The sequence below is a fragment of the Stegostoma tigrinum genome, chromosome 1 (assembly GCF_030684315.1).
Source record: "Stegostoma tigrinum isolate sSteTig4 chromosome 1, sSteTig4.hap1, whole genome shotgun sequence".
NCBI lineage: Eukaryota > Metazoa > Chordata > Chondrichthyes > Orectolobiformes > Stegostomatidae > Stegostoma > Stegostoma tigrinum.
Window position 1 is genome coordinate 99323760 of NC_081354.1, and position 16962 is coordinate 99340721.

The following is a 16962-nucleotide window of genomic DNA, read 5'->3' on the forward strand; positions in this document are numbered from 1 at the left end:
TCACTGCAGTGTTCCAGCAAAGCTCTGCTCAAGTTGGAAGAACAGCACCTCATTTTCCGCCTGGGGACCCTGCAACTCTCCAGGCTCACTATCGAATTCAATAATTTTAGGGCCTAAACTCTCCCATGTCCTAGCCCCCAGGCCAGGGTATCGCAGTGGCTTACAATAGGTAGTGTGTACTGGCAGACTAACAGACCACATTAACAACTATTTACCCTCCTAGTCAGATCGTCATCCACAACTTTGTGTGTCAACTGTTCTTCACTCTCTTTGGGCTCTAACCTCACCTATTGTTTACTCCTGTTTGAACCCTCTCCCTACCCCATCTTCTGCATATAAACTGACATTTTCCTAGCTACCATCAGTTTTGAGGAAGGGTGACCGGAGCAAAAGCATCAACTCTGATTTTTGTTCACAAATGCTGCCAGACCTGCTTAGCTTTTTCAGCACCTTCTGTTTTTGTTCAGGATTTCAACTTGCTGATTTTCAATCCCCTACTAAATCATAACAAATCTCAAAGTCAACATTTCAAATTCTACATGTACACAATACAATATTACCTTTATTTAGTTTACTATATTGGCATTTTCAACATGTCTATCTTTATGAATTGCTTACACCTGTAGTTGAAAGCTACACAATCCGTAATGTTTCAACAACACAAAGCAGGCACAGGCAGTACTGAACATTTTCACAGCATGGAGTCTAGTTTGAAACTCAGAACACTAAATGTTGTTATATTATGATATCAAAGTTAATCATTTGCTTTAGTGATAATGGGAACTGCAGATGCTGGAGAATCCAAGATAATAAAATGTGAGGCTGGATGAACACAGCAGGCCCAGCAGCATCTCAGGAGCACAAAAGCTGACGTTTCGGGCCTAGACCCTTCATCAGAGAGGGGGATGGGGTGAGGGTTCTGGAATAAATAGGGAGAGAGGGGGAGGTGGACCGAAGATGGAGAGAAAAGAAGATAGGTGGGGAGGAGAGTATAGGTGGGGAGGTAGGGAGGGGATAGGTCAGTCCAGGGAAGACGGACAGGTCAAGGAGGTGGGATGAGGTTAGTAGGTAGGAGATGGAGGTGCGGCTTGGGGTGGCAGGAAGGGATGGGTGAGAGGAAGAACAGTTAGGGAGGCAGAGACTGGTTGGACTGGTTTTGGGATGCAGTGGGTGGAGGGGAAGAGCTGGGCTGGTTGTGTGGTGCAGTTGGGGGAGGGGACGAACTGGGCTGGTTTTGGGATGCGGTGGGGGAAGGGGAGATTTTGAAGCTGGTGAAGTCCACATTGATACCATTGGGCTGCAGGGTTCCCAAGCGGAATATGAGTTGCTGTTCCTGTAACCTTCGGGTGGCATCATTGCCACAATGATGCCACCCGAAGGTTGCAGGAACAGCAATCATATTCCGCTTGGGAACCCTGCAGCCCAATGGTATCAATGTGGACTTCACCAGCTTCAAAATCTCCCCTTCCCCCACCGCATCCCAAAACCAGCCCAGTTCGTCCCCTCCCCCAACTGCACCACACAACCAGCCCAGCTCTTCCCCTCCACCCACTGCATCCCAAAACCAGTCCAACCAGTCTCTGCCTCCCTAACTGTTCTTCCTCTCACCCATCCCTTCCTCCCACCCCAAGCCGCACCTCCATCTCCTACCTACTAACCTCATCCCACCTCCTTGACCTGTCCGTCTTCCCTGGACTGACCTATCCCCTCCCTACCTCCCCACCTACACTCTCCTCCCCACCTATCTTCTTTTCTCTCCATCTTCGGTCCACCTCCCCCTCTCTCCCTATTTATTCCAGAACCCTCACCCCATCCCCCTCTCTGATGAAGGGTCTAGGCCCGAAACGTCAGCTTTTGTGCTCCTGAGATGCTGCTGGGCCTGCTGTGTTCATCCAGCCTCACATTTTATAATCATTTGCTTTAATGCTTTCTATATGCTAAGCAAAAAATCAACAGGCTAAAAATTAACGCAAGCTTAAAAAGTACAAATTAAACTCTTCATAAACAGTGATACGTGTATTCAATTTTTAAGATCAGTACCTGTGTACAATGATACTTAATATAGAGCTCCTATCATCAGACTGAAACTCAAAAGGCAAAACTGGGTGTTCTCATACAGAGTCCTGTATGCAGTAACACTGTGTACTTTCTGCATAAACAATAGTTCATGGTGAAAATTAGAGATAAGAACAGTTTTATTAGCTTTTGTGCAAAATGGTTCACGGCGTAGTCATTTGCCTATAGGTCACCAGATGAGGTCTTTGTTGCTTCTATGTTGGTTGTTCCACCACATTTGTGGTCGTCTGCCCACATCTACTTTCCATAAATTTGAGGTCATCAAAAAGTCTGCTTTTCCTGTCCTTAACTTGCACTAAGCCTGGTTCATCACTCAAAATCTCTGATCAGCATTTGCTCCTGGTTAAACAATTTAAAATATTTTTTTAAAAAATCACTTATTAGACACAGACATGATGGGCCAAACGTCCTGCTCCTGCACTGTTACCATCATTTTGAATTGGGTCCTGCAAAACATCTGTGCTTCTCTAATTCTGACCTTTACAAGTTTTCCCAATTTTAATTGTTCCACCATTAGTGATCCTGCCAAGGCAATAAGCTCAGAAATTTCATCCCTAAACCTCTCCAACCCCATACCTCTTTAGAAGCTGCCCCTTTGATGAAGCTTTTGATCACTGGCCTTAAAGTCTTATGTATTTGACTGTCAAATAATACTTCATATTGCTTTTGAAACATGTTTTGGAATGCTTTGACATGTTAAATGTTGTTGTTGTAAGATTTCAGCACACACAAAACTTCAGAATATCCCATCTATCCAAGTAGCTCATTAAACACTCGTGAATTAACAAGGGTTTGGTGTCTGCAACAATAATTACTAATTGAGTTCTTTTAGGGGCAAGGGGAGAAAATCAGAAAATAAATCAATTCAGTGAATCTGGAAACAGAATGGTTGGAGATTCTGTAGAGTTCTTCAATTCAATGAGCACCACCATTGATTTTCTGTTACAGGAGAGACGTTTTGAAAATTATGATAATGACAACTGAAGTCTTCCAGTAATAGGTTAATAATACAACCGCGCAAGTAAAATTTACTAATGCCCTCGGGTAAAGTATTTATTAAAAAATGAAGGATTTCAGGCACTTTGATTTTCCTCTACAAGTTTTGCAAGTAACATAACATTGTCTCATGTGAAAGAATCATGAAAATATTCTGGTATTATTTTATTAAAAGTAGTGTCAAATGAGGTGGCTGATATGACATTGTGCAATGGGAAGGACCTCAAACTAAGGAATTATAACTATTCAGCATGTCGAAAGCTTCTCCCACTATTTATCATAGCTGATCAAACACAATGCCTTTTACTTGCTCCATTCCCATTATCCTGTACACTGCTGGTAATCAGTTATTTACCTTAAATATTCAATACGCAAAGAGTCACCCTCCATGCCTTCCAGTTTTAGGTAGAGTTTTGAAGTGTCATACCTATTACTACCAGTCACGTAATGAGCTATATTATTATTTAGTTATGAAAGGTCTCCAAATAAATGGGGAGGCAATGGCCTAGTGGTATTATCACTGGCTGTTAATCCAGAGACCCAGATAACGTTCTGGGGACCCAGGTCAAATCCTGCCACAGCAGATGGTGGAATTTGAATCCAATAAAAATCAGGAACTAAGAATCTCATGATGACTGTGAATCCATTGTCAATCATCAGGGAAAAACCCATCTGGTTCACTAATGTCCCTTAGGGAAGGAAACTGCCATCCTTACCTGGTCTGGCTTACACATGACTCCAAACCCACAGCAATGTGGTTGACTCTTGACTGCCCTCTGGGCAATCAGTGATGGGCAATAAATGTTGCCTGGCCAGCGACGCCCTCATCCCATGAGTGAATAAAGGAGAAAAATATAATGGATTATTGGTGTCATTTTTATATTGTTATTGGGTGGATTCAAATCTCCTCCCACAACAGCCCCTCTCACAATATGTTTCAACGGGTTGACTAATACAACTACACCTGACAGTGATCTGAAAGTGGCAGGGTCGGGTTAATAGTTAACTATCACAAAGGTGCTACAAATCCCAAAATACCTGTGAGCAGACTGCGGCTATCAACCAGCAATAGGAAGTTACTATCACATTAACCAAATGTCATTCTTGAACTTTTGCAAGGGAATTGATTTAAGAATTGATCAACCACATATGTCCTGAATTTCCATCAAAATTGTCCCCATTTCCCATTGATGGAGGGTTTGGCTGGAAATTCGTGGTGGTTGCGGAGGGTTGCAGTATCTCAGGTATTCTACTGAACTCAATTTGAAGTTACAACAGGAGAACAGTCCAAACCCTCAGGAAATTCTGTGTCACTGTTTTATGCATACCCTGGGAACTTAAACATTATTACAAAGGTCACCTTTTGATGAGCAAACAGGTCAGTATCACGTTAAAACAAAACGAGAGTTGATACTCCATGTATCTAATAGTTTATTTCGAAAATGTAATAAATATTATTGCTATTTTTATTTGATACAGCTGTTATATTCAGATCTTAATTTTACTGCAATTTAAGAAGACGCATGTGAGCTTATTAAGTGAACAACTTCTGTACAAATTTTCTTTATTTGCTGCGCAATGTGGTGAAATAACATTATCACATTATAATTAAATCAACCTTATCAAGGGAAAAAATAAAATCGCTGCTGCAATGAAAACACTGTTCTCACTTCCAGTGACCTCAACAAAACCTTTTTCAAGTTCTTCCAAAGATGGATAGAAGTGACCTAATACAATTTTTAAAAAGTGCAACCCATTTAAAACTACATCTTATTGATTGGTTCTCCTTTGCATGTGTAAAAGGAAATGGTTGTGGAGGAGGATCAACATAGATAAATGCTGGCCAAGCACAGATGTGATTTCAGAAAGGCTGAATTAGAACTCTTTGTACAGTGATATGAGATTCACTTACTTGCAATCTTTCAGTGACAAGTAGTAATTATTATTATCTACCATCTCTGTGTGCTGTTTGGAAGAGTGGTTGACATACAAGTAATCTCATGAACTGAACTAACCTAATACAAGGCCAAAACAGATCAGCGTGTGAAAGAGATAAATCCTTTAATGTTTCGGGTGGGAAACTTCACTACAGCTGGCAATGGGCAAACATAGCAAAACAAAGAAAGCTCCTTCTTTATCTGGGTCTGCCCCATAAAAGGGGCTTCTATCCTGTGTGCAGGTTCTAATGAGCCTCAAGGACTAAAATATCTCCATCCTGTAGGCACTCAGGAGACGTATGGTAGCCTGGTTGTAACAGTCGTGGTAAATTAGTAAAAGTATAACGAAAACTCCAGTTAAGGAGTTCTGAGCGCCTATTATTCAGAGACATGTAAAGCACTGTCGAAAGCACTGGCCCATTAGCAACCTTCTTACTCGCTGTTCTGCATGCATGAAAATTCAATGCTGGTTTGGACATAGAAGGCTACATTTGGTGACAGGGGACAAAGGCCAGACTTCATTTTGGATTATCATTCAGCCAGATATCAAAATAGTCCGATTACTTCCTATAATTGAAACATACAGATTCCAGCAATGCACATTAACACTTTGAAGCAGATGGCACATCAAAAGGTCACAAAAATAATCTGCAATATTACAAAACATTGCGAGAAAGCTATAACTTAGTTCTTCAAAAAGTAGGGAAGTCATAAGCTCACTGTGCAAATGAACCCAGGAGAATATTAACATAGTTTTCTAGGCTGAGATTGGAGTAACCTCAGAGGTTTGTAATATCATGAGGAGCATGGAAAGGTTGAACAGCGAAGGTGTTTTTCCAACGGTCGAGAGAGTCCAAAGCTAGAGGGCATAGATTTAGGGTGAGAGGGAAAGATTTTTAAAAAAAGGATCTGAGGGGTAACTTTTCATGCAGAAGGTGGTACGTGTATGGAACGAGCTGCCAAAGAAAGTGGTGGAGGTGAGTGCAATTACAGTATTTAAAAGGAATTTGGATGAGTTTATGAACAGGAAGGGTTTAGAGGAACATGAACAAATCCTGGCAAACGGGAATAGGTCAGATTGGGAATGTGTGGTCTGTGCGGACAGGTTGATCCAAAGTGTCTATTTCCATACTGTATAACTCTAACTGACTTTTACTCATAGGCTTCCTGAATCTGTCAAACGAGTACAAAAGTTGGTGAAGATTTCAGAGACCAGCGTACAGTTGTTTTTCCAATGTGGCTGCCATCTAAAGTATAGTACAACATGCCACAATTTTGGATATTCTCCACAATTTCTATACATTTCTGCATTTGCTCAATACATAATATGCAAACACACACAGAGCAGGTGTAGATCATTCAGTCCTTCAAATCTGCTGGGTCACCTGATAAGATCAGATCTATCCTGAACACCCTTTGTCTCCCTTGTCAGTCAAGCATCAAACACAATCCTTAAAAGTACTCAATATCGCAGCCTTTGATGCTCATTGGTTAAGAGAACTACGTTATCTAATGACCACTGGAGAGAAAATAACTCTCCACCTTACATGGGAGACCTAGTACTTTAAAGTAGTGTCCCTTAATTCTCATCTTACTCTCAAGAAGAAACATTGTTGTAAGATAAATACTGGTAGGAATCTGGTGGTATGGATTCCTCAAGGGCTATGCATTATTTATTATGTTTTATGAGTGCCCTTGTTATTTCATCAGGTTTATCAAATGAATAACAGCGGTAACTAAGATAAGAAACACCCAAGTGTGATTCTTATCTGTGTTAAATCAGTTGGTGCTAGGTTGTGCAGCTCTTAAAAAAATGCATTCTGAGGAAGGGTCACTGGACCCGAAACGTTAACTCTTTTCTCCTTCACACATGCTGCCAGACCTGCTCAGCTTTTCCAGCAACTTTGTTTTTGTTCCTTAAAAAAAATACAGCTCAGTTCGGTACAAAAACAGAAGTTGCTGGAAAAGCTCAGCAGCTCTAGCAGCATCTGTGAAGAAAAGATCAAAGTTAACATTTCGGGTCCAGTGACCCTTCCTCAGAACTGACCTGAAATGTCAACTCTGATCTTTTCTTCACCAATGCTGCCAGACCTGCTGAGCTTTTCCAGCAACTTCTGTCATTGTTCATGCTTTATAGAATCCGCAGTTCTTTCAGTTTTCAGTTCAGTTCAGTGCCTGGTTTAGAAAAATCCACTACAGTTCTCACTGTTCGTTGCTCTACAGAACTGCATGCTGGAAATGGGTGTGCATTGATATCAGGCGGAGAGAGAATCAGGCTGCCTGACTTTTGTCAAGGTTCATCTGTGACTAATTGAGATACACAAGGCCCCAAGCAAGAAAATCAATATCTTCAAGATAGTAGGGGAATAAAAGCACAAAATTAGAAAACTTTTTTCCTCCTATGTTAATATATTTGCAATGCAAATGGGTCATGCAGGAATTCAGTGCTCATTTAAAAGTGCCCAAAGGGCAACTGCTGTATCTCAGTACTTCTTGTATGATGAGGAGATCTTGCTTTTCTAGCCATTGGACTAGACTTTTATCATTTTGAGGAAAGTTCAAATAATGTTTGCATTAAGATTCAAGATCATGACACATATGAATATCAAATATACTATATATTCAAATGAGGTACAGTGCACGATCTCTACAATGACCTTGAGGTCTCTTTAATGTCACAGCGCTGCAGGAAACGCAGATGTCACATTCTGACTGAAAAGCCAGAGATGGTGATGGTCTACTATTTGCTACATTAGTAAACTCAAAAAATATACTTAATTCCTAGCTTATGCTTAAGATTGTCAAAGGATTAGACATCAACCATTCTCAATGCTTCATATGCATTTGTCAGTGGTAATAAAAGAATAAGTACTACAATTAGTCTCGTAACGGTACAAATCAGTCAGAAAACAAACCTATTTAAGGATCTACATTGAACAAAACATGAACAAATCCTTGCATTTTACAAAATTCTTGCATTAGCAACATTAGAATACTCAAATACTTGCATTAAGAGTTTTTATTCTAAATGTTTGTAGAGAGGGCTTTGACCAAAGGAAGCAAGTAGATATTGTCAAACTATTAGGAAAATGCTCTTACATACTCTTGATTAGGTGGGACTTTAACAGAGACCTCCTGGTTCAGAGGTAGGGACAATATAACCATGCCACAAGAGCCAGAGGGACTTAGTACATATTTTTTCTCCACTACAAAGAAAGCCCCAACATAGCCAATTGAATATGTTTATAGAATCATAAGGGACACAGATAAGGTGAATTGCAAAAAGTCTTTTCCTCACAGTAGGGGAGTTCAAAACTAGATGGCATAGGCTAAAAGTGAGAAAGGAAAGATTTAAAAAGGCCAGAAGGCTGGAGTTCAAGTCCCACCCTGCTCTCGAGGTATGTAATGTTCCAGGATACAGAAGCTACAGGTGTGTCAGAAGTGGAAGTAAGCAAGGAGGGGGAATTGCCCTTTTGACAAGCAGGACATAACAACACTGCATAGAGGGAATATTCTGGGACTGTATTATAAACCCCCAAATAGCCAGAGGGTACTAGAGGAGCAGATGTATACACAGATTGCAGATACCTGTAGGAATAATATTGTAGTTTCGGTTGGACATTTTAATCTCCCTGTATTGACTTGGCCACCCAGAGTGTAAAAGACCCAGACCGGGTGGAATTTGTTAAATGTGTCCAAGAAAATTTTCTAAGTCAATATGTAGATGACCCTACTTGGGAGGGTGCAACACTGGACCTCTTCTTAGGAAATAGAGATAACAAGGCGTAGAGCTGGATGAACACAGCAGGCCAAGCAGCATCATAGGAGCAGGAAAGCTGACGTTTCGGGCCTAGACCCTTCTTGAGGAATGTTGGGCAAGTGACTGAAATGTCAATAGGAGAGCACTTTTGATCCAGCGACCATAACTCTTAGTTTTAACATAGTTATGGCAAAAGATAGGTCAGGCCCACAGGTTAAGGTCCTGAACAGGAGCAGGGCCAATTGTGGGGCCATTAGGCAGGATCTAGCAGCAGTCAACTGGATGAGTTTGTTTGAAGGAAAAGAAACAACTGGCAAACGGGAGGTTTTTAAAAGTGTGATACCAAGAGTCTAGGGACACTATGTCCCCATTAGGGGAAGGGAAAAGCTGGCAGGTTTAGGGATCCCTAGCTGGTGACAGATATTGAGGCTTTGGTCAGGAAAAGGAGAAGGCAGACATTGGGTTTAACCTATCAGGCTCAATCCCTAGATGACTATAAAAAGCGTAGAGCCTACTCAAAAGGGAAATCAGTACAGTAAAAAGAGGGTATGAGATTGATCTGGCAGATAAGCTTAAAGATAATCTCAAAAAGATTTTATATAGTTATATTAAGAGTAGAGGGTTGCCAGGGAGATAATAGGTCCCCTTAAAAGATCAACAAGGCCATCTATGTGTGGAGACACAAGAGATGGGGAGATTTTTAATGAATATTTCTCCTCTGTGTTTACTGAGGAGGGAATCATGGATGGTAAAGGAGAAAAGGGAAACAAGTGGGGATGTTTTGGATCGCATGTACATTAACCAGAGAGGAGTGTGTAACCTTAAAGTGCATTAAGGTGGATAAACCCCTGGGCCTGATCAAGTCCATCTTCGGTCATTATGGCAGGCTAGGGAAGAAATTGCAGACATTCTTGCTTCACCTTTAACCTCTGGTGAAGTTCCAGAAGGTGGCTAATGTTGTTCCATTGTGTAAGAAAGGTAGCAAAGGCAAGCCAGGGAACCTGACATCAGTGGTAGACAAGTTATTGGAAAGAATAATCGAGGGACAGGAGTGACTAACATTTGTATAGTCAAGGTCTGATTAGGGATAGTCAGCTTGGATTTGTGTGCAGGAAGTCTGACAAATCTTCTAGAATTTTTTCAAAGAGGTAACCAAGAGGATGAGACAACAAGGTGTAGAGCTGGAGCAACACAGCAGGCCAAGCAGCAGAGGAGCAGGAAGGCTGACATTTTGGGCGAGACCCTTCTTCAGAAACCAAGAGAACTGATGAGGTAGGGCAGTGGGTATTTTCTATATGGACTTTAGCAAGGCCTTTGACAAGGTGCCGTATGGCAGGCTAGTCATGAAAGTTAGGTCACATGGGATCCTGGGAAAGCTAGTTTTGAATCCAATTGGCTGTCTCGATGGTAGGAACAGAGGGTGACGGTTGAAAGTTGTTTCTCGGACTGGAGGCCTTGTGACTAGTAGTGTGTCACAGGGGACAGTGCTGGAACCTTTATTATTTGTTATTTACATAAAAGATCTGTACAAGGCATGATTTAGTAAGGGTGCAGATGATACAAAATTAGGAGTTATCGTTGATAGTGAAGGAGGTTATCAAAAATAACAGAGGGATCTTGATCAGATGGGGAAAATGGGCTGAGGATTGGCAAATGCATTTCAATACAGATAACTGAGGTGTTGCACTTTGGAAAGTCAAACCAAGGTAGGAATTATACAGTAAATGGTAAAGTCCGGAGCAGTGTTGTGAGACAGTGGGGCTTAGGAGTACAAGTACTTAGATCACTGAAAGTGGTGTCACAGGTGGACAGGGTGGTGAAGAAGGCATTTACCATGCTGGCCTTCATTGGTTGAGGCACTGAGTATAGGAGTTGAGATGTTCTGTTACAGTTGTACAAGTTGTTGGTGAGTCTGCACTTGAAGTATTGTGTATAGTTTTTGTTTGTTATAAGAAAGACATAGTTAAACTAGAAAGTGTGCAAAGCAGCTTTACGGGATGTTGCCCAGACTAGTAGGCCCGAGTTGGCCAGGATAGGACTTCATTCCTTGGAATATAGGAGAACGAGGGGTGACCTTATTGAGGTATATAAAATCAAGATGGGTATAGAGAGGATGAATGCATACAGAGATTTTCCCCCAGGGAGGGAAATTGAAAACTAGAGGGCAAAGGTTTAAGGTCAGAGGGGAAAAATTTTTAAAAAAGGACCATCACACAGAGAGTGATGCGCACATCGAATGGGCTGCCAGAGAAAGCAGTTGAGGAAGGTACAATAACAACATTTGGATAGGTACATGGATGGGAAGTGTTGAGGGATACAGACTAAATGCAGGCTATTGGAACTAGCTGTGTGGGCACCATGGTCAGCGTGGAGTTTGGGCCGAAGGGGCTGTTTCCATGCAGTATTACTCTTGACTCAATGACTATCTTCGAACAGGTTGATGAGAAAAAGATAACAATGAGATCTGATGGACTCTTGCTACAACCTCTTTGCTCAGTGGTGCAAAAAAGTGTGTTTGCGCCTTTCAGAGAGAAAGTTAAATATCTCAATATCAATAAATTTGGCAATAATTTAAAATTACAACAAAACAGTAATTTGATATAACTGTAAAACTGCAGCTGTCTCTGGATTATGGGCAGTGAGATTAAAGGCTTTGCACATTGGCATACAGTGCATTACAAACTATACTGTATGCAATGTGAAACAGGGCATTGTGATATTGTTAAAAGTGAAAAATAATGAAAATGCAATGGTGCAATTCCATCACAGTTTCAAAAAGGCCAACATGACAGTCAAAATCACTTTCCACAGTAGGTCATACCTGCCTGTTCAAAAAAAAAGTACTGTACTCATGACTCTGTCACACAACAGCAATATAACCAAGTTAAAAAGCGCAGCTAGCCTCTCAGTCCACTGTACCTGTGCTGGTTACACAAATGAACATCCGACTATCTCCTTGTAACCCTGCACATTGGTATTTGAAAAAGAGCAAACTAACTCTCTGTTGAAAGCCTCCACCATACCCTCATCCCCGATCCAAACTGCTCATTCCACGTAGAAGCTTTAACTTAAATCACATTTTTTGCTCCTTTTGTCAATTACTATACAAATGTTAAAGTATACATGTTGCATGTGCATAAAGTACAGTGCAGTCTGTGCTAAAGGTAAATTTAACATCAGTTGGAGTTTAATGTATTTAATATAGGAAAGGTTCTTCTCAGAAATATAATTGGACAAAAAGTGACAGAGTCAAAAGGAGGAGTGACTGGAAAAGACGGTTAAACCATGTGAAAAAGGGATGGATTTTAGGAGGTGTATTAGAGAATTAGATAATGATGAAAGGAAGTATTCAGTCCTAATTAGCTGAATGTCCAGCAGCCACTGGTGGGGAGGTGACAGGGTGGAGGACACGTAAGGAACCAGTTTTTGAGGAATGTAAAGTGCTTGTGGTATCCCTGGAGGATGTTAAGAAGATGTAGAAGGGTAAGATTTGATTTGATTTATTGTAGTCATGTGTACCCAACTACAGTGAAAAGCTTCGTTTGTGAGCAACACAGGCAGATCATAATGAACAAGGACATACAGACCTTAGGGGTGCTTAGACAGAGAGTGAGGCATAGGAGGTTACAGCTGCACAGGAGGTGCACAAAAGCAAAAATCAACATTAACTTCAAATAATGCTGATCTTGTTAGAGAGGTCCATTCAGCAGTCTAATCACAGCAGGGGACAAGCTGTTCTTGAACATTTTAGTGCATGTGTTCAAGCTTCTGTATCTTCTGCCTGACAGAAGTAGTGCAGTAGAGCGTTACCGGGTGGGAGGAGTCTTTGATGATGTTGCCCACCTTTCTGCAGCAGGGAGCCATGTAAACGGAGTCTATGAATATGCATTCTGTATGCAATAATCAAGAACACTTTCCAGTCGCTAACCATTTTAACTCACCCTCATTCAACTCACCACTCCCTTGGTAACAATTGCATCCTGGGCCTCCTCCAGTGTCACAATGACACCACACACAAACTGGAAGAGGAACACCTCATATTCTGCCTCGGGAGCCTACAGCCCGATGGCCTGAACACAGAATTCACCAGTTTTAAAATCTTCCCATTCCTGGCCTCATCCTACATCCAAACTCCCTCTCATCCCCACCCCCTTGATCCAATGCTACATGTCCATCTTCCTCCCCACCTATCCACCCCACCCTTTCCACTGGCCAATTCCTACTACACCCTACCACCACCCTGCCTACCTTCCCCCAGCCCCAACCCTCCTCCCTCCATTTATATCCCAGCGCCATTCCCCTTCCCAGTTCTGATGAAGGGTCCTGAAATGAAATATTGTCCTTCCTGCTCCTCTGATGCTGCCTGACCTGCTGTGTTCCTCCAGCTCCACACTATGGCTCCGACTCCAGCATCTACAGTTCTTGCTCTCCATCCATGGATGGCAGGTTGGCTTCCGTGATGGTCTGGGCTGTGCACACAACCTTCTGCAGTTCCTTATGGTCCTGGGCAGAGCAGTTGCTGTACTGGGCCGTCATGCACCCGGATAGTATGGTTTCTGTCTAACTTGGTGAGGGACCTTATGGACGTGCCAAATTTCCTGAGCTGCCTCTGGAGCAGGAGGTGCTGTTGTGCCTTCCTGCCTGTTGCATCAATATGGGAAGTCCAGGACAGGCTGTCAGTTATCAAAACTCCGAGGAACTTGGCGCTCTCAACCCTCTCAACCTCCACTCCATCCATGTACATGGAGGCATGTTCTCCTCCTTTCTTTCTGAAGGAAACGATCAGTCCTTTTGTTTTGCTGACATTGAGAAGTTGTTGTCAGTGCACAATGAAAGGATTTGATCACAGGAATAATTCTTATTGGTGGAAAAAACACAGGTAAGCAGGCACAGACATGATGGACAAGAAGGGCTTACAGCACTATTGGATATGGTCAGCAATGTTTTTAACACATTCACATTGGTGGAGGCTGAAGAATGGGAAGTCAGACTGGATAACATTGGAATACTGAAACCTAGGAATTCAAAAAGGCATGGCTATGTGTTTCAGCAGCAGACAGGCTGATGCAGAGGTGAAGATAATCAATATCATACAGATGGGTCTTCTTGAAGAGGGGACATATGGTCTGAAGCCCAGTTCAGGGTTAAATAGGCAGCCAAACATTATGAGCAGTCTGGTTCAGTCTAACTGAGCAACTAGGGAATGTTTTGGAATCAGTGACAACAGCCAAAAGATCGATGCAAAGGCTTCAATTTTCCCAACAATTAACAGATGGAACTTCCATTCACCCTGAGTACGTTGCATGACAAGCAGGCAGATAATGCAGAGGCAGTAAACGGCAGAAAGGCAGAGCTGGAAGGGTCAGCAGACATGGTGAACTTGGCACTTTTTGAGCTGAGAGATAGTAAGAATTGCTGATGCTGGAGTCAGAGATAACAGTGTGGAGCTGAAGGAACATAGCAGGCCAGGCAGCAGCATCAGAGGAGCAGGGAAGTTGACATTTTGGGTCAGGACCCTTCAGAAGAATTTGGGACTGCCAGCCAGTCGCAGTCCACTCACTCAGTCACATTGGGCTTTACACGATCCCTGACCTGCATTCAAACCTGCCAAGTATCAAATCAAGACCATGCATTCAGCTCAGCAGGGGTTGCTCACACAACAGTCAGGAAGACTTCATGAGTTTATTTATCTTGACTGTTTTACAACTGTTAAGAGGGTTTTTTTTAAAAGTAGTTTTTGAGTTAGTGTTTATCTTGACAATTTAATGAGCATCTCAAAGATGTGTCAGAATGTTATTGTGTGGCTGAAGAATGGTGAGAGTAATGGGTTCTGGGTCAGAGGACTTGGGAGAGGCACTACATGAAGGGGTGAGAGGAGCACAGTTGGATGTAGAAAGCATAATCAGTGGTATAGGCAAGACATGGAGGCAAAATGGAGGCAAGGAATATATGCAGATGCATGAAGACAAGGTAGTCATAAGACTACTTTATGACTATGAGGTAGTCATAAGGAGAGGAAATGGGGGCACTAGATGGGGAAATCATGTTGAGTGAGAGGTGGCAGGTTGTGTTTTGAGGGATGCATAAGGGATCTCAAAAACATCTCCAGAGGTGGACCAATGTCCCATAAATAAAGCTGGCCTACTAGCGTAGTGACCTCATCATTCACCCTTTTCCATTCTTGTTTCCACTTGCTTCAGGACATGGCAACCCCATTCTGAGGGGTGAGAATACAACGGGCAAGAAATTCCCAGAGTCCTGATTCCCACCTCAAAGAGGAAAATCTGCTCCCATGATGTCATCTATGATGTCAACATGGGATCCAATGATAGATGCTTGAAGGACCGTGGAGGTGGGTCCTGTATATACATTTTATAACTCTCATAATATATTCCTGTCCAGTTCTGGAAACTACACCTTAAGGAAGATGTTCAGGCTACAGGAAGGGTACAGAGGAGACTGGTACAGTGGATGAAGGGGTTCACTTCTGTCGCAAGACTACAGGAACTGGTTGTGAACACACAAAATCTGCAGAGGTGTTCAAATTTAGGAAAGGTTATGAGACCTCAGATGAAAAGTAACTGTTTGCACCGGCAGGAGTGTTAGCCATTAAAAGAAAACACTTAATTGGAAAAAGAACCTTTGGGCAACCAGAAGAAGATTCTTTTTACACAGTAAATTGTTATAATCTGGAATGTACTACAATACTATAAAAAGAGTGGAGGAAGTATATTCATTTGAAACTTGTCATATGAAATTGAATAAATACTTGTTAAATACAAAATGCAGGCTATGAGGAAAGGAGCAATGGTATGGGACTAATTGAACAGCTCATTCAAAAAACAATCAACATGATCACAATGGGTCAAATAGCCTCTTCCTGCACCCTGTGATTCTAAGATTCTATTTAAAGGAGGTGAAGGACCACGTCTGTACATTTGGATTAGGGATGATGATCTCTAACCGGGCTGCAGCCAAACATTACATCTTTGGTTTTTATTTCACTTCCTTCCTTGCACTATGTTCAGTTATCATTATCTACATAATTTAGAAAGTTAGTCAAAAAGTTGGAGAAGTAGAAGCACAATGATCGCTAAGAAAATAAATTAAATATTCTCTCTTTAAGCAATGAAAGAGAGTTTCAAATTACATGTTTTTGTAACAAAACGCTAGTGCAGCCTCATTTGGAATATTGTGTGCAGTTCTGGTCACCCCATTACAGGAAGGATGTGGAAGCATTGGAAAAGATGCAGAGGAGATTTACCAGGATGTTGCCTGGTCTGGAGCGCAGGCCCTATGAAGAAAGGCTGAGGGACTTGGGTCTCTTCTCATTGGAGAGAAGGAGGCTGAGAGGGGATTTAATAGAGACATTCAAAGATGATCAGAGGATTAGATAAGGTGGGCAGTGAGAGTCTTTTTCCGAGGATAATGACTTCAGCTTGTACAAGGGGGCATAGCTACAAATTGAAGGGTGATAGATTTCAGACAGATGTCAGAGGCAGGTTCTTTACTCAGAGAGTGGTAAGAGCGTGGAACGCCCTGCCTGCCAATGTTGTTAACTCAGCCACATTAGGAGCATTTAAACAGTCCTTGGATAAGCATATGGATTATGTTGGGATAGTGTAGGGGGAGGGGCTTAGATTAGTTCACAGGTCGGCGCAACATCAAGGGTCGAAGGGCCTGTTCTGCGCTGTGTTGTTCTGTTTTCCAGACATGAGCAAAATCTGTTTTCCTTTTGAGATCTTCAAACATTACTAACCAAAAACCTAGCAGGGACTACATTTTCCCATAAGAGTAAGTTATTTTTGCATCCTATGAGCAATTTTTGAAGTTTGTGTGATAAATTTATAATTATATTTTGACAACGTTAATGAATTATTAAGCTTTTTAGTTAGGTGTCACACACCTACAAACACTGGTAACTCTTTTCGATTGACAGTTGACCTCACTCTGCAGAGTACTTTGCACCAAGGAAACCTGAAGCAACATCAAGTTACTGATTAACTAGCAGTACCACCATCTGACTTGCACTAATCACAGCTTTCTACTGCTTGAATTTGCCAGTCTGAAGAAAATCACACCAATGTCATATCTGAAAATTGTTCTATCTGCATAATAAAACTGTATGATGAAACACTTTGGACTTGATCCCTGATCTTTGGAACAGGCCTGGCCTTTTGGAAATTCTGAAGC

General features: G+C 41.9%; 1 protein-coding gene across 12 annotated transcripts in view; it reads right to left on the reverse strand.

Moving 5' to 3' along the window:
- The window catches only part of rbm47 (RNA binding motif protein 47), a 221212-nt gene that overhangs the window by 26853 nt on the left and 177397 nt on the right, over positions 1-16962 (reverse strand). The window lies entirely within an intron of this gene.